The sequence below is a fragment of the Ochotona curzoniae genome, unplaced genomic scaffold, assembly GCF_017591425.1.
Source record: "Ochotona curzoniae isolate NIBS_2020 unplaced genomic scaffold, NIBS_Ocur_1.0 contig_1014, whole genome shotgun sequence".
Lineage (NCBI taxonomy): Eukaryota > Metazoa > Chordata > Mammalia > Lagomorpha > Ochotonidae > Ochotona > Ochotona curzoniae.
In genome coordinates, this window is record NW_024464920.1 from 4,563,807 (window position 1) to 4,581,957 (window position 18,151).

General features: G+C 43.9%; 1 protein-coding gene across 2 annotated transcripts in view; it reads right to left on the minus strand.

Annotated features, from left to right (window-relative positions):
• The window catches only part of ATF7 (activating transcription factor 7), a 97,042-nt gene extending 83,701 nt beyond the window's left edge, over positions 1-13,341 (minus strand). The window contains exon 1 of one of the 2 annotated variants that reach the window (XM_040979783.1): positions 13,252-13,341. The gene's annotated coding sequence lies outside the window, so the exon portion shown is untranslated. Of the gene's footprint in view, positions 1-12,909; positions 12,955-13,251 lie in introns of those variants that run through there. The other variant, XM_040979786.1, reaches the window with a different exon arrangement.
• Between the last annotated feature and the right edge of the window lie 4,810 nt (positions 13,342-18,151).

Below are 18,151 nucleotides of genomic sequence, written 5' to 3' on the forward strand. Positions count from 1 at the left end.
ATTCAGCCCAAATGGAAAATAGCCATATTTTTCAAGTTTGGCACTATCAGAGAGCAGTTCTTAAAGTAGACGGCTCAGATCTCTCACAGCTTTGTGGCAACTTCATGGGGTAAGTCCTACTTAAACAGCAGGATAGGCATTTTAAAGTAGCAATATTATAAGTTTGCAGCTGTATCTACCTGTGTGTATATATATGTATATATATATATATATTTTGTTTGTTTGTTTTGAAAGGTAGATTTACAGAGAGAAAGATCTTCCTTCCACTGATTCACTCCCCAAATGTCTGCAACGGCCAGAGCTGATCCAAAGCCAGGGGCTGGGATCTTCTTGATCTCCCACGCGGGTGCAGGGGCCCAAGATTTTAGACCATCCTCTGCTACTTTCCCAGGCCACCAGCAGGGAGCTGAATGGGAAGTGGAGCAGCCGGGGCACGAACTGGTGCCCATATGAGATCCTGGTGCTTGCAGCCAGATGGTTAGCCAGCCTCCAACACAACAGCTAGCTTTATGACACTTTCACTTTTGGGGCCCGCATATTTGTGCTGCTTGAGTCCTGTTGCTTCACTTCTGATCTAGCTCCCTGCCATGCACCCGAGAAAGCAGTGGAAGACAGCCCAAGTGCCTAGGCCCCTGCCACCAACATGAAGGACCCAGATGGACTTCCAGGCTCCTGGCTTTGGCCTAGCACTGGGCCTGACCATTTGAGGGGTGAACCAGCAGATAGAAGATTTCTCCTTGTCTCTCCCTTTGACTTTTTTTATTTTTTTTTTTTTTTTTTTTTTTTTTTTTTTTTTTTTAAAGATTTATTTTTATTATTTTTTCATTGGAAAGGCGGATATACAGAGAGGAGAGACAGAGAGGAAGATCTTCCGTCCGATGATTCACTCCCCAAGTGAGCGCAACGGGCCGATACTATGCCGATCCGAAGCCAGGAGCCTCTTCCGGGTCTCCCACGCGGGTGCAGGGTCCCAAAGCTTTGGGCCGTCCTCGACTGCTTTCCCAGGCCACAGGCAGGGAGCTGGAAGGGAAGCGGGGCTGCCGGGATTAGAACCGGCGCCCATATGGGATCCCGGGCGTGCTAGGTGAGGACCTTAACCACTTGCGCCACCGCGCCGGGCCCTCCCTTTGACTTTTTAATTCTGCCTTTCAAAAAATGAATAAATCATTTTTAAAAAAAGACTATTCACTTTTCAAATTTTGGTACTGTATCAAAAAGAATACAAGCACTCCTTTTCCTACTATATACCTGTGTGATCAGTTTTTCTTCACACAGTTAAACAGAACATAGTAGACTAAATGCAGAAGCTGACATGAGAATCCAGCTGTTTTCTGTTAAGCCTAATGTTAGAGATTTGAAGCTCTTCTCCCTGTTTTGGGGGGGAATGGAGGGAATATAGACACAATTCTATTAAAATATAACAAGCTTGTTATTATCTTTATAAAAAATTATTATTTAAATAAGTTTCAGCTTTTAATATGCTAAACATCAACATATACAACCCAGATAAAATAAAACTCTTTGGAGTCTCCAATAATTTTTAAGAGTATAAAGGAATGGGTACAAAGAACACAGAGTCTGAGTCCGACTATTTTTAACAAATATACAAACAGTAGAGAAACTAGATAGATCAATTCAGAAAGTTGAAATTAAGCTTCTGGATTTCAGGTTCAGACATGCAGAGACAGATTTCAAAGGAGCCAGTTGAAGAGACAGAATTAGTTTGCAGCAAATGACTGAAAAGAGATGAGGGTGAGAATTAGGCTGAATCATAAGTTATGTAACACACGGCCAAAGCTTAAACCTACCTGGAAACAGGTCAAAAAGGCAACTACTTCACTATAAAGTGGGTGTTTTGTTTTGCTTTTTATAATTTTAGTATATGTGCTGCCGAAGTGAGCACTGCTTTTTATAATTTTTTGAGCCTTTCTAGGCTTTTGGAGGATTCAGAAACTATTTTTAACTCCTTCTCTAGAAAAGTTGATCAAACTAAGACAAAACGCATTTCTTAAAGCGACAGCAGGAAGCCAAGTTAGAAATGACTAGAGAACACTGTATCTATATTTCCTTTCAACATGAATTTTAAATATAGAAAAATTTCTGGAAATTGGTAAGATATCAAACAAAATCAAACCAAAAGCAAGTGTTGGGGCCTGGCGCGGTAGCCCAGCAGCTAAAGTCATAACTTTGCATATGCTGGGATCCCATATGGGTGCCAGTTCTAATCCTGGCAGCCCCGCTTCCCATCCAGCTCCCTGCTTGTGGCCAGGGAAAGCAGTTGAGGTTGGCCCAAAGCCTTAAGACCCTGCACCGTGTGGGATACCCAGAAGAAGCCCCTGGCTTCGGATCGGCTCAGTACCAGCCACTGCATCCACCTGGGCAGTGAATCAGTGGACGAAAGATCTTCCTCTCTGTCTCGCCTCTTCTCTGTTTATCTGACTTTCCGATAAAAATAATCTTTAAAAAAAAAAGTGCTGTGTCTTTTTTTCTTTGGCTCATTTTCAGATAAAATATGATCACTAAAACAGCAAACCAACAGCAATCACTCCAAAACATTGCTCTTTAGGGATTAGTTTAAAAATCTTGAAAGGCTTAATTTAAATACACTGTAAATAGCAATATCAAATCTGACTAACTGATTTCAAAACCCAACAAATTTGGTTCTGGGTAAGAAAAACCTGCAACATTCCATATCAATAATCATGGAAAGACTACAATGTTCTAGCAAAAAGATGTTCTATTTTCTCTCCATATGTTTGAAAGTCAGGAACCTAGTCAGGTGTATTCCAGCACTCATGTCTGTCCCAAACACAATTGTGTAAAATATAGGCAACTATATCATCAAATGTTAAAAAAAAAAATTTAAGCAAATCACGCTATAAGAGCCATGTTGATACCAGAACATGGTGTTATTTGTTAAACAAAACATGGTGCTATTCAAATTTAATTAAAAAAAAATAAAGCTTAATGACAAGATATTTGGTGCCAATACAAGTAATCTGTAATTGTTATAATGAACAAATCATCTCGATTTTGTAATAATCACATACTCCTACATCAGAAGGATTGGCTGTGCCGCCGCCCTTTTTTTTTTTTTTTTTAAGATTTATTTATTTTTATTGGAAAGCAGATTCACAGAGGAAAGGGAAGACAGAGAAAGAACTCCCATCCACTGGTTCACTCCCCATGTGGCCACAATAGCAGAGCTGGGCTGACTGAAGCCAGGAGCCTCTTCTGGGTCTCTAACGTGAATACAGGGGCCCACAGCTTTGGGTTGTCCTTGACTGCGTTCCCAACCACAAGCAGGGAGCCAAATGGGAAGTGCAGCAGCAGGGACATGAATTGGCAACCATATTTGATCTCAGGTGTGCAAGGCGAGGATTTAGTCACTAAAACATAGCACCGGCCCCCTTATTTTTTAATATGGGGGGAAAAGTTATGTCTTTAACTGCATGGAAATTTAAGCCCCATAAATATTTAGCATACAAACATTCACTATGTCAGATATTAGTAACTCTCCAACAGTGTACTGTAGAGAACCACAGTGGGCAATTCCACTCAAGAAAGCAAGCAGGGCTTAGTAAGTAGGCAGGAAGGACTACGGGCAGAGCAAACTGCTACCACAGAGGCCCACACCACATTATCACCAAGGAACTATCTAATCTGAATGTTGGCTACCTTGTCTGATTTTCATAAACTGATACTTATTAAGGAGAAACTTAATATTGGACAGAAAAGAGAAGATTTTTGCACAGTCTGGTTTCAGATGTGTAAGAATATTTTTAGGGCAAAGATTACTAAATGACAAGAAAAAGCTAACAAGGTAAAACTGTAGGATTATAGTTAATTTTTCTGTAAAGAGTGAAGATTCTCAAATCCTCCACTCACTTACCTTCAGTTTAGCTAGGAACCTCTCCTAAATGTTTGCCTAGATTGTTTGAGAAGCTAGAGAACAATCTATCTGTTCACACAATCTTTCCTGAGTTTAACACTCTTCCTTTCCAGGGAAGCTCTAAACAAACGGTTACTTTCAAAACTAAACTGTACTTTGCTCCATTGTACACAAGCAGTCAGCACTTTACTCTGAAGACCAAAATTAAAAAAAAAAAATTTAAATAAAACAAAATTAAAAGGAGTTTATAAAAAGGGCAAATAAGGGCACAAAAGAAAAAAGGATACTATGAACAAAGAAAATAATACTCTTTTGACATCAAGTGTCCACTGGGGAAAATGCTGCACAAAAAATGTCATGATAAAATATTTTCGAGACAAGGAATGACACAATGGAAAGTATCTGTTGATGCTTATTTTGTTTTGTTTTTTGCTCAAAGGAATCATTCTTTCTTAAAATCATTTATATTTCTTATTTGTTGTTTATCCTTTCCCACGGGATCAATAGAACCATTTCAATTTCGTTTTCTTCACAGTCTATTTTTCTTCCCAAGTCTTCAACAGTAAGTTTCTTGATCTGAGTTTCTGTTTACGAATGTCTGCACTGGAAGGGACTGTGAGGGGTCGTCGAGTCTATCCTACTTTCCAGGAGAATTCGTAACTAACATTATCTGCTGGATGAGAAGGCATGAAAATCCACCTGTCCCCGCCAACCTAAATCTGCACAAACACTTCCATTCAACATTTACAATTTTAAAAAATGAAAGTAAGAATTAAAACCCCAAAAGAGGAAGGTGCTTTAAAAAGTGCATTTATCAGCTAAAATTGCTCAAACATAAATTCAACTGTCAGGTCTAAAATTAACATGCAGGAAAGTTGTTGGCGGCCAACAACTGCAAGTCTTCAGTCCCTAGAGATGCCTTCTGGTGCTCTATCTGGTTTCTAGCATCATTTCACCTACAACCTGGCAAACAGACCATCACACAGAACAAATATCCCTATAAACGGCAAGGGCATGTATTTACATTTGGTGTAGCTTTAATTCAACCCTTCCTCCCAAAAAAGCCAAAAAGGCTGATTTAACTAGAGGTGCCAACACTACAGGGAAGCTACACTGAAACTATTCTATGGGTGGTAGCTTCATTCTTTCAATTTCTAACTTAAAACATGAGAGTATCAAGTTTCTTCCTAAGAGTTTCCAAAACAGAATTAATTTCATTTGATGGCCAAAAATGCACAAGATACAACTGCTTTATAATTATGATCTTTTTTTAAAGATTTATTTTATTTTAATTATGATCTTTTTAATAATTATTTTTTTTAAGAAAGAAAGAAATGAATAAACCGGAGTCTTAGAAATGGAAAATCCTAACTAAAGAATTGTGAGGGAGCTGGCACGGGGACACAGGTGGCTGCGTAGCTGCCTATGATGCCAGCTCAGGTCCCAACTCCTCTGCTTCCAATCGAGTGCCCTGCTACTGCACCTGGGAAGGCAGGAGAGGCTGGCCTGGCCATCTATGAGGAAGACCTGGGAAGAGTTCCAGGCTCCTGGTTTTGCCCTAGCCCAGCCCCAGCCACTGAGAGTATTTGGAGAATGAGCCAGCAGAATTCTCTTTCTCTGTTTCTCACTCTCTTCTGTCATTCTTTCAGAAAAAAAAAAATTTTTTTTTAATGTGAAAGCAAATTTATGGAGAAAAGGAGAGACAGAAATAAAGATCTTCCCATTCACTGGTCCACTCCCCAAGTGACGGCAGTGGCTGGAGCTGAACTGATCTGAAGTCAGGAGCCTCTTTCAGGTCTCCCATGCAGGTGCAGGGTCCCAAGGCCTTGGGCCATACTTTACTGCCTCCCCAGACCACAAGCAGGGAGCAAAGTGCATGCAAGGCGAGGACTTTACCCACTAGGCTACTGAGCTGGGCTCTCAAAAGAAACTTTTAAAATAATCTTTTACAAAATGTGTAAGGCAAGAGAAGAAGAGTTCAACACTGCAAATGAGTACATATATCATATATAATTTCTCAAGAAGATTCTGAACTAAATTATACAGTCTATTTTCCATCCAGCCTCGGAAAGCAAGAGGGGACAGCCAAAGTTTTGGGAACTTGCCCCTATGTGGGAGACCTGGAAGAAGCTCCTAATTCCTAATTCAGATCAGCGCACCTTTGGCTGTCGTGGCCATTTGGGAGTGAACCAGAAGATGGAAAATCCTTCTGTCTCTTTCTGACTCTGTAAATCTGCCTACCAATGAAAATAATTTTTTTAAAAAAGCAGTATTAAGATAGCTAAATAGCAGCTAACACGTAACTTCTCTGTTTTATTTTTGTGTAGATACAAATTGATTTGGTCAGTCTAAAATGGGGTCTCATTCTGGCATCCCATACAGGAGTTCCTGGTTTGAGTCTTGGCTACGGTGCTTCTGATCCAACACTGCTAATGTGCCCGGGAGGCAGTAAATGATGGCCCAATTTTTTTTAAAGATGTATTTTTATCTTTATTGGAAAGGCAAATTTACAAAGAGAAGGAGAGACAGAGAGAGAGAGAGAGATCTTCTGTTTCTGGTTCACTCCCCAATTGGCTGCAATGGCTGGAGTTGAGCCAATCTAAAGCCAGAAGCCCAGAGCTTCTTCTAGGTCTCCCATGTGGGTGCAGGGTCCCAAGGCTTTGGGCCGTCCTCGACTGCTTTTCCAGCCACAAGCAGAGCTGGACGGTAAGTGGAGCAGTCAGAACACAAACTGGCACCCATATGGGATTCCAGGAGTGCAAGGAGAGGACTTTAGCCACTAGACTATCTCGCCTGGCCTAATGGCCCAATTTCTTACCACCCATACAGAAGACCCTGATAAAATTCTTGGCTGCTGGCTTTCGTCTAGCCAAGATCTGGCTGTTGCAACCATTTGGGGAATAAATTTCCCTCTCTATCTTTCCCTCTCTTTCAGTTACTCTGCCTTTCAAATAAAATAAGTAAATCTTTAAAAAGTAGAGATACAGGGTGTAATACAAAAGAAGCTGTGCTCCTCCCAACCCCTGTGTTTAGTACTGATAATTTATTTCGAGATTTTATAGTCAGAGTGTAGACAAGGAATCCTAAAACTCAAGTAAGTTGATAAAGTACCCGAGCTTTATTTAAAAAAAAAAAAAAGTCATCTAAGGAAGAGTTAGAAAAACCACCTACTAGATATGATACAGGACACCTATAACAACTTAAACTGAGAAATAAGTTACTTATAGTAATCTTAAATAAATATATGTCACTGAAATATTCACATACTTTAAAACCTAGAATTTTTAAAACTTACTAATTAATTTGAAAAGGCTGAATGACAGATATCCATCATGCACTGTTCCACTTTCTACATGGGCCTAACACTCGGGGCTGGACCAGGCAAAAGCCAGGAGTCATTTGGGCGTTAGGGACCAAACACTTGGGCCATCTCTGTTGCTTTCCTAGGTACAACAGCAGGAAGCTGGAATGGAAGTGGAGCAGCCAGGACTTGAACTTGTATTCTGACTTGGGATGCTGGCACTACAATACAGTGATGTAACCTACTGTGCTATGACACCAACCCTGGGACTTAGTGGTTTAATGGTGTATATATATCATCAATCATGTCAAGCCTACCGTGTTGACAGGAATTAGATTTATTGTGGTTTTAGATGACAGACCTAAAGAGCTTCAGCACCATGTAAAGAACGTTCTAAGAGCACAGCCTCCCTGGGATGGAGGTTGTGATAGAAGGATAAAGCTGCTGCTTGGAATGCCCATACGATGTAACAGAGTGCCTGGGTCAGGTCCCACGTCTTCCACTTCCAATCCAGTTTTTGGCTAATACATATTGAGAAGCAGCAGACAATGGCACAAGTGGTTTGGCCCTTGTCATTTGTCACATGGAGATGTAGACTGAGTTCTAGGCTCAAAGTTTCACTAGGCCCAGTTCCAGCCATTATGGGCATTTTGGAAGTGAAGGAGGAGATGACTGTTCTCTCTCACTTTTTCTCTGTCATTCTGCCTTTCAATTAGATGCAAATAAACTATATTAAAAAATTTAAAAAGGAGGCCTGGCACAGTAGCCTAGCGCTAGTCTAAAGTCCTTAACTAAAATCAAGGCAACAGTCCTTGTCTTACACACTCCAGGATCCCCTATGGGTGTCAGTTCATGTCCCGGCAGCTCCACTTCCCTTCCAGCTTCCTGCTTGTGGCCTGGGAAAGCCGTCAAGGATGGCCCAAAGCCTTGGGACCCTGCACCCGCGTGGGAGACCCAGAAGAAGCTCCTGGTTCCTGGCTCCTGGCTTTGTATCGGCTCAGCTCCAGCCATTGTGGCCACCTGGGGAGTAAACCAGCAGACAGAGATCTTTCCCTCTGTATCTCCTTCTCTCTGCATATCTATCTTTCTAATAAAATAAATAAATAAATAAATAAATTTTTTAAAAAAACAAAATTAAAAAGGTAGGGCCAGTATTGTGACAAAGTAAGTAAGGTCACAGCCTACGGCAAAGGCATCTTATGTAGATGACACTCTGTGTTCTGGCTGCTCTACTTCCAATCCAGCTCCCTGTTCATAGCCTGGGAAAGAGCCGAAGGATGGCCCAAAGCCTTGGAACCCATGGAAGATGTGGAAGGAGCTCCTGGCTCCTGGCTTCAGATTAGCTCAGCTGCAGTTGTGGTAGCCATTTTGGGAATGAACCAGCGGACAGAAGAGCTTTCCCTCTATTTCTTCCTGTGTAAATCTGCCTTTATAATAAAAATAAATAATTAAATCTTTTTAAAAATATTCATTTCAGCCCAGTGTGATGGCTTAGTGGCTAAATTCTTACCTTGCATCCATCAGGAACCCATATGGGCACTGGTTCACGTCCCAGCTGCTCCACTTCCCATCTAGCTCCCTGGTTGTTGCCTGGGAAGGCAGTGGAGGCTGACCCAAGGCCTTGGGATCCTGTACCCACATGGGATCCCCAGAAGGGGCTCCTGGCTTCAGATCAGCTCAGCTCTGGCCATTGAGCCCACTTGGGGAGTGAACCAGGGGATGGAAGACCTTTCTGTAGATTTGCCTTTCCAATAAAAATACATAAATCTTTTTGTTTAAAAAATCACTTATTTCAAAGTTACAGAGAGGGAGATACAAAGAAAAAAATCTCCCATCCTTTGGTACATTCCCCAGATGGCAATAACAGCTAGAATGAAGTCAAGCTAAAGCCAGCCACAGGAAATTCTTCAGGGTCTGCCCACATGGGTACAGGGACCCAAGATCCTGGGTCATCTTGCACTGCCTTCTCAGGTACCTTAGCAGGAAGCTGAATCAGAACAGCAGCAGGACTTGCCCCAGAGCCTATATGGGTCGCTGGCATTGCCCGGAATGCCAAAACATCAGGCCCCAGAAGGCAACATTTAAAAATGAGTTACTTGGGTCTGGTACAGTAGCCTAGCAGCTAAGATCATCACCTTGCATGTGCTATGATCCCATATGGGTGCCAGTTCTAATCCCGGCAGCTCCGCTTCCCATCCAGCTCCCTGCTCATGGCCTGGGAAAGCAGCTAAGGACAGCCCAAGGCCTTGGGACCCTGTACCCGTGTGGAGATGTGGAAGAGGCTCCTGGCTCCCAACTTCAGATCGGCATAGCATCGGCCGTTGCGCTCACTTGGGGAGTGAATCACAGACAGAAGATTTTTCTCTCCGTCTCTCCTCCTCTCTATATATCTGGCTTTCCAATAAAAATAAAACATAAATCTTTTTTAAAAAATGAATCACTTGGGCCCGGCAGCGTGGCCTAGCAGCTAAAGTCCTCGCCTTGAACGCGCCGGGATCCCATATGGACGCCGGTTCTAGTCCCAGCAGCTCCACTTGCCATCCAGCTCCCTGCTTGTGGCCTGGGAAAGCAATCAAGGAAGGCCCAAAGCTTTGGGAGCCTGCACCCATGTGGGATACTCGGAAAAAGTTCCTGGCTCCTGGCTTTGGATCAGCATAGCATCAGCCGTTGCGCTCACTTGGGGAGTGAATCATCGGATGGAAGATCTTCCTCTCTTTCCAATAAATAAATCTTTTAAAAAAAAATGAATCACTTATCAGAACTTAAAAGTGCCTTCTTTGATTTTTTTTGAGATTTATCCATTTTTATTTGGAAAACCCAATTTTTAGGGAGAAGGAGGGACAGAGAGGAAAGATCTACCATCCACTGGTTCAACCCCCAAAGGGCAGTAACTTCTGGAGCTGGAGCTGATCCAAAGCCAGGAGCCAAGAACTTCTTCTGGGTCTCCCACATGGGTGCAGGGTCCCAAGGCCCTGGGCCATCCTCGACTGCTTTCCCAGGCCACAAACCAGATGGGGAGTAGGGAAGCTGGGATCTGAACTGGTGCCCACATGAGATCCCAGCAAATGCAAGGCAAGGACTCTAGCCACTAGGCCACCATACCGGGCCCTCTTTGATATCTTTTTAAAGATATTTTTCATGATGATTTTTTCTTAACTCCAGAATAACAGACTCATTTCCAGCGAAACCAACAACAGAATTCATATTTTTCTCTTGTAAATGAATACTGTGTTTTTGTTTTTCCTCCAAGAAACAATAGCATCTGTATCTCTGGTACCCTTATCAAGAGATATGTGACAAAGTATGCTAGCCTGCCAACTAGTATCAAGAAGAGAGCTGTCTCTATTAGCCAGTTAGATGGCGGTGCTTCGCGCTCCACCTAAAACTTCCCAGCAAGGAGCAGGCTCCTCCTTATCGGATGTGGATAGGAGGCTGCTGGGGAACGCCGATTCCCTCCCACTGCAGCCTGGGAAAAGCTCCGTCTTGACAGGCCCACACAATCACTTCTGAGAACTTCAGAGCAGCTGTGTGCCGGCAGGGCGAGGGACTTTACGGAGGCACAGGAGGCGCACTAAGAGTTGGGTGAAAAAAACAATCTTCATTTTGGGTTAAGAGTGAGCAAAGAAGACTATGACACAGCTACAGTAGCCAGCAGTATTTTAAAATCATGGTAAACCAAAACATTTCAGAATTCCAACACGAATGCTATCACAAGGTGCAAGCTCTGATCCACAGGTTGGAAAATGAGCAGCTCTTTCTCTCGTTTTCTGCTAAGCGGCAAAAGTCATGAGAAAAACAAAATCTCGCATTTACCAGTGCCCAAGCCAAAGCCATCACAAACTCCAAAAGGAGAGACCAAAACATGGGACTTTGCTCTCTCGCTGGATTTTTTTTTGGTACTGCTGCCAAGCAAACTGTGAAAATGTTCTGAATGTTTAGTAGCAATGCTCTTGATGTGAAACACTGGAGCCCAACTCAGTAGTTAATGCTAAGAGGTCAGTCATTAATTGGCCTCAATTGTGCTGGGGGAAGAGGAACCACTTCCTACCAGGAGAAGTTTGAACTGGCTGCTGAAAATTAAAGGCTAATACAAAACTACAGACTCTGGTTTCTCTTCATATTTAAGACCTTTACTGCTATTTCAGATAATATTTTACTTCTCAGAAGTAAAAGTAGAGAAGGAATATAAAGGGGAAAAAATCTGTGCAATAGCAAAGAAGTATTTGGCTCTATTAGTTATCTCGTTATTAAATGATACATAAAGGGCCACGGTCTGTCCTTTTTCTGTATAGAACTAAGAACAAACTGGTAAGACTACTCAGTATTGCTGCCAAACTTTTCTTTATATCTTTTCTTGCAGACACGTTACATTTCGCAATAGCCTCCACTTACCTTACATCCTCCATGTTTAAGTACAAATTGTGTTTGATTTCCCAAACCCTCACCCTAAGATATTATGACATATCTTCAGTTTCGGAGCCTGAACACAAAGGAAGAAACAGAAATTTCCACTTTCCTGAAATACGCGCCTATTTTCTTCACACCACTAACATATATATAAAAATAAATGAAAAACGAACTGCAGCCAGGCATTTAACAACTCCTCAAGAATGCGCCAAGAAGACACTTTCAACAAAATAAACTTAATGTTAGTGGCTTTGTGTTTCCGATGTCGATAGAGGCCGATTTTTTTTCCAGGAATTATACTACCGCAAGGAATGTAAGCACAGGAAGTATAAAAGCTTGCGAAGAAAATTCTGCACACACTCCCCCCACCTCGCCCCACACCACAAACCTACACTTGAGATGACACGACCCTCAGAGATACTAAAATAACTTCTGTCACGCAGCAAACACACTTTCCAAGTTAGAAAAGTAGCAAGGCGGGAATCTGGCTGGGAGGTGCACTGGGTAGTAAACACTGCAGCCAGAAAAACATAACAAGCGATTCAGAGCAAACAAGCAAGTCCCCACGGGGGCTCCAACTGGGACACCTTAATCCCAAGTCCACATCCCTGTGTGGTGGACGAGATGAAGTGTGGAAGGTGGAACGCGAGAAAGAAAAAAGAAAGAGAGAGAGAGAGAGAGTAGAGGGCAAAGTGGATTGTGTTTTTCTCTTCTGTCCCTGTGCTAGCATTCCTGCAGGCTGAGCACCGGCTGGGTGCCATGTCCAGCAGCAGCAGTCCTATACCGACGTCCCGCCGGCTCAGGTACCTGCTTAAAAGACCTGAATGCATCAGCCTGCTTCTCCTGAAACACGGCCCTGTCTCTTTCCAGCTCCCGCACCCACGGCCTAGTCTGCGCCCCCTTACATCTTTTTCAACTCATGCACTTGATTTCCTCCAGGTTCCTACTTTCCCTGCATCACACCGCTGACATGCTTGTGATTAATTCGACAGAAACGCTCTGACCCTCATTTCCGTTCATCTACCCCGATCTTTGCAGCCAAATCCCATGCCAGTTTTCATCTGATCAGGATCCTCGTTCTCACCTACTTATTCCTACTTCCTGGCTATTACTTCTGCCTTTTCCAATGCCAAGCTTCTAGTCCCTCTCTTTGGGAAGGAAGCCCTCGGGTCTTCACACACCAACTTCGGTACTCCTCCACTTTCTCTCCCGTTCCTGGCTCTTTGCTCTAGGCTCCGCTAGGCTACCTTTCCCTCAGGATTCTGCTGCCCCCTCCTTGCCACGCCCTGTGCCCCCCGGGGCTACTTACCCCAAGTTCTCCCCACACTTCAGGCCTCTGGCCCCGCCTTCCACCCCCCCCTGCCCAGGAAGGAGGGCGGGAGGAGGGAGAGCAGAGGGGCGTCCCTCCCAAAGGCAAAAGCCAGCTCCCATTAGCGCTCATCGCTGCCAATCCCGGCCTCCTGCTCTCTCATTGGCCGGGCTTCGCCTCTGCCCCACCCTCTTCCTCAGACAGGGCCCGGCCACCGCCTCAGCGCCCCCGTCCAACACGGACAGGGAGGGGAGACCCCGGCCCGGGACGCTGTGACTGGCCAGAGCTGAGGGGAAAGACTCCCGTCCGATCACGGACTTTGCTAACGTTCACAGGACTCACCCGCTGGTAGCTCCGACGCCTCCCGCCCGCCCGCGCTCGCTCCCACAATCTGTCTCCAGCTCCTTCTTTTCCCCCCCTCAGCGGAGCAGCTACTTTCCTCCCGTCCGGCCAGGCGCGCGCGCCTCTCGCGAGAAGTAAGGGGGTGGGGGGGTGGAGGGAGGAAGGGCGAGCTCCGTGGGGGCCGGGGGCGGGGCTTGCGGTGGGCGGGGCTGGCTGGCGAGGCTGAGCGAGTTCTGTACACACAGGCTGCACGTGTTCGGCTGTGCAAGCTAGAGGGGCGAAGAAACGAAAGGGGAGGCGAGGGAATCCTGACAGCTGCGTGTCGTGGTGGAGCAGATACTCTAGGAGCATGAGATTGTAGTCAGAGGGAGGGACACTTTTTAGAAAACGAAACAAAATGATAACCTTGATTTAAAAAATAATAAGGTGGGGGAAGTTTAGGGAGGAACTGAGGCAGCTACAATGGGGAAATTCGGGGGTCCCACGCAGGTGAGTGGTTGTGGCTCTGTGTGTCATTATAGGGTGTGAGGGAGTGAGGGTGGTGTAGGTCAGGGTTCGAGCACAGGAAATAATTACTTTAAAAAAAAAAAAAAACATGCCGTCTGCCAAAGTCATCCCTGTCCTTAACAGGTGGAATAACTTAATACCAGAGTATCCCCCAGAAGAGTTGTACTGAGCCAGACATGTGGAACTGCTAGCGGATTGGAAGACATTATGTATTATATTTTTTGTTGGCTCAGTAATTACTTTCACAAAATGTAACAGGACTTAGTATGTGCCAAGGCTTTGGTGGAGAACACATGGGGAGGCCCCAGCTCTGGGAGAATGTGTGTTATAGGGGAGGGAGGAAATAATCCCTAATCCAACCAACACCCCCCCCAAAAAATCAGACAGTAAACACTGCTTCAGGATAATGAGACAAGTGACTAGGGGTAGCAAAGAAACTGTTTGTTCCTTTTGTTCAAACCATGAGTTCTGTAGATTTGAGAAGAAACATCAAATGTGAAGGATGCTAGTTGGAGTTCGAATGTTCCACTACTGTCTCCCTGCTACTGTACCTCCACAGTACTCGCTGAACAGGTAGTGGTTTTTCCCTAGAGAACAAAGGTGAAGCAGAGGTGTACAATAGCGTGCATTCTTGTGAATTCAGAAAACCTGAGGAGTCTTGCTACCCACAAGCTCACCCCTAAAGCAATTCCTACTTGAAAAAAAGACAGCGGCAAGGTCTGAATGTCAGTTTGGGTCTGGGCCACTCCTCTTCTGATCCAGCTCCCTGCTAAGGCTCCCAGAAAAGCACCGAAAGATGGCCCACGTATGTGGGCTTCTGCCACTCTAATGGGAGAACCTGATGGAGTTTCAGACTCCTGGCTTCAGCCTGGCCTGTGGAAGCCATTTGGGGAGTGAACTAGCAGATGGAAGACTTTTCTATCCCTCACTCTTTCTGCCTGTCAAATAAATAAAACTTAAAGGAAACGCAGTGTTTGAAACAGATTTCCAATACATAGGGGAAAAAATGTATGGTAGCCTAGCAGCTAAAGTCCTCATCTTGCGAACACCAGGATCCCACATGGCACTGGTTCTAATCCCAGCAGCTCCACTTCCCATCCAGCTCGCTGCTTGTGGCCTAGGAAAGCAGTCGAGGATGACCCAAAGCCTTGGGACCCTGCACCCACGTGGAGACCCGGAAGAGGCTCCTGGTTCCTCTTGTGGAGCCAGCTGCTTGTGACCAGCTCAACTCTTGTGGCCTCTTGAAGAGTGAATCAACGGACAGAAGATCTTTATTTCTGCTCTCTGTATATCTGACATTCCAATAAAAATAAATAAAATATTTTTAAAATAATAAAAAAGCCAGCATTATAAATCAAAAGAGAAGGGATTCTACAAATTGTGTTGAAGCAATTGCCTATTATTCTATACATGTAGTAACTAACATTTTTAGTTCTTAGAGGTGCTAAGCACTATTCTAAGTGCTTCTATATGTATTAATTCATTTTTCCCCAGGGTCATATTCCAAACCCGGTCTCTCCCTTGAACTGCAGGCTCATGTTTCCTGCTTGACAAATCTACCATGCTATCTAATAGACATTTCAATTTTACCATGTCTAATTCAGAATTTCCCCTTTTTCTTCCACATGCCCCTTTCCTAGTCTTCCCCATCTTAGTAAGATACTTTCATTATTCCATTTGTGTTTTTAAAATTAAGACATACCTCACATGTGAAACTCATCTTTAAATAGTGTATGTATTCAGTGTTTTTAGTATATTCACAAAATTATGCAACAATTACCACTTTCTAATTCCAGGATATTCTCATCACCGAAGAAGAAACCCTGTATAGTTGCTCTTAAGTTAGCCAGCAGCTGAGAATGTCATCTCTGTGTCTCTCATGTGTGCAGCAGGGCCACAGTCACTTGAACCATTCCCTGCTGACACCTGCAGGAGGCTGGGATTGGGACTAGAGCTGGGGCTGTCATCCAGGCTCTCTGAAATGGGCTGTGGATACCTCATGTGCTGTATCAAGTGTCCACCCCCTCAGTCTACGTATGTCTTTGAATCTGTAGTCTGGGTAGACGGCTTATGGTTTTATCATGTTTTTTTGGTTTTTGTCATTTTTTAAATCCATGTGCCAACCTCTGCTTTCAGAGATCATTTTCATATTGTGTAATTACTGATAAGATAGTATTTATACCTGCCATTTTACACTTGTTCTCCATGTCTTTTTCCCCATTACTGTTGTCTTTTGTGTTAAATAGATGTTTCTAGTGCACCATTTTAATTATCTTGAGATTGCAATAAATATCTTAATTTACAGTACTCCAGTTTAGACTAACAGCAGCTTAATTTTAATGGTATATGAAGGCTGTTAATATACAGTTTTGTTTCTCCCTTTTTCCTTTGTACTCTTATCATCATATAAATCACATATTTCTACAATGTATTGCTTTTAACATAGACTTCTAATTATTATTTTCTACAGTTGTCTTTTAAACATGGTAGGAGAAAAAGTTATAGACAAAATTACATGATAACATCTTTATACATACCTTTATAGTTAACTTTATTGCTCTTCATATCTTCGTGTGGATTATAATCACTACCCAGCAGCCTTTCATTCCAGCAAGAAAGGTTACCTTTGGCATTTCTTGTTTGCTTATTTGTTTATTATCTCCATTTTATTGAAAGGCTGAGAGACAGCCTTTCAGAGCATGTGAGAAAAATCTTTCATTCACTGGTGCATTCTCTGAAAACCCACAACAGACAGGGCTGGGCCAGGCTGAAGCCAGAGGCCAGGAGCTCCTTCTGCATATTCCGTACTCATGGCAGAAACATGGGTACTTGTGCCATCATTTGCTGCTTCCCAGGGTACTCATTTTGGGTGTGCATTTGGCTTGGTGGTTACTACACCAGACCCACTGGGGTATCTCCTGGGTAGCAGGGACCCAAGCCGTTGAGCAGTCCAGTCTTCCTTGGCTGTCTCAGTGCATTAATGGAGACCCAGATCCGAAGCAGAGCAGCCAGGACTCGAACATACAGTTTGATATGGGATGTTGACACACGTAGCCATGGTTTAACATGCTGTTAAAATCCATGCTCCCCAAATATATTTTAAGCGGCTAGCTTTGGGTCAGGTAAACTGGGGCATCAGGTGAAACTGCTGCATTCTGTATCAGGGTACCTAGGTTACAGTGTCACCCTGATCCAGGTTCTTGCTAACGTGCACCTTGGGAAGCAGCATGGTGGCTCAAGTGCTCTGATCTCTGTCACCCATGTGGAAGACTGACGGAATTCCTGGCCTACTGCTTTGGCTTGGCCTAGCCCTGACCATTGCAGGCATGGAAGGTATGTCCCTCTGTCACGTTGTCTTTCAAAGAAATAAACTTAAAAGATTTAAAAAGTCATTAAGAGCAAAATTTGGACTTTCTTTGGGAAAGATTTTTATTGACTGATTTTCCCCTGTATACACTTATTATTTTATTTGCATATTTCATAGTTTTTATTGAAATCTAGACTTTTAAAAAAATAATGTAATGTAGGCCCAACACGATGGCTTGCAAGTGCCAGGATACCATATGGGTGCTAATTTGTGTCCCAGCTGCTTCACTTCCCATCCAGCTCCCTGCTTGTGACCTGGAAAAGCGGTAGAGGACGGACTAAAGCTTTGGGACCCTGCACCTGTGAGGGAGACCCAGAAGAAGTTCCTGGCTCTTGGCTTTGGATTGGCTCAACTCTGACTGTTGCAGACTCTTGGGGAGTGAAACAGGGAGTGGAAGATCTTTCTCTGTGTCTCTCCTTTTCTCTGTATATCTGCCTTTCCAATAAATAAATAAATAAATCTTTTAAAAAACAGCATAATGTGAAGGGTAAAAGGTGTTAATTTGCCTCCTGTGGCATCTGCATCCTGAATGCTGGGTTTGAGTCTTGAACCTTTCATGTGCAGTGCAGCTTCCTGCTAATGCGCACACTGGGAGAGAGCAGATGATGACTTGTGTGCTTGCGCCTCAGCCACCCACAGAGGACACCCAGATGGAACTCCAGACTCTTAGCTTCAGCAAGGCTCAGCCCTGTCTTTTACAGTTATTTAGGGATTGAACAAGTGGATGCGCAATCTCACTGTCTCACCCCCCTGTCTCCCTTTCTTTTTTCCTTTTAAGTAAAGTAAAAATAAATAGATAAGGGCCCAACATGGTAGCCTAGTGGCTAAAGTCCTTGCCTTGCATGCGCCGGGATCACATGTGCGCACCAGTTCTAATCTGGGCAAACCTGCTTCCCATCCAGCTCCCTGCTTGTGGCCTGGGAGAGTAGTGGAGGACAGCCCAAAGCTTTGGGACCCCGCACATACATGGGAGACTTGGAAGAGGCTCCTGGCTCCTGGCTTTGGATCAGTGCAACTCCAACCATT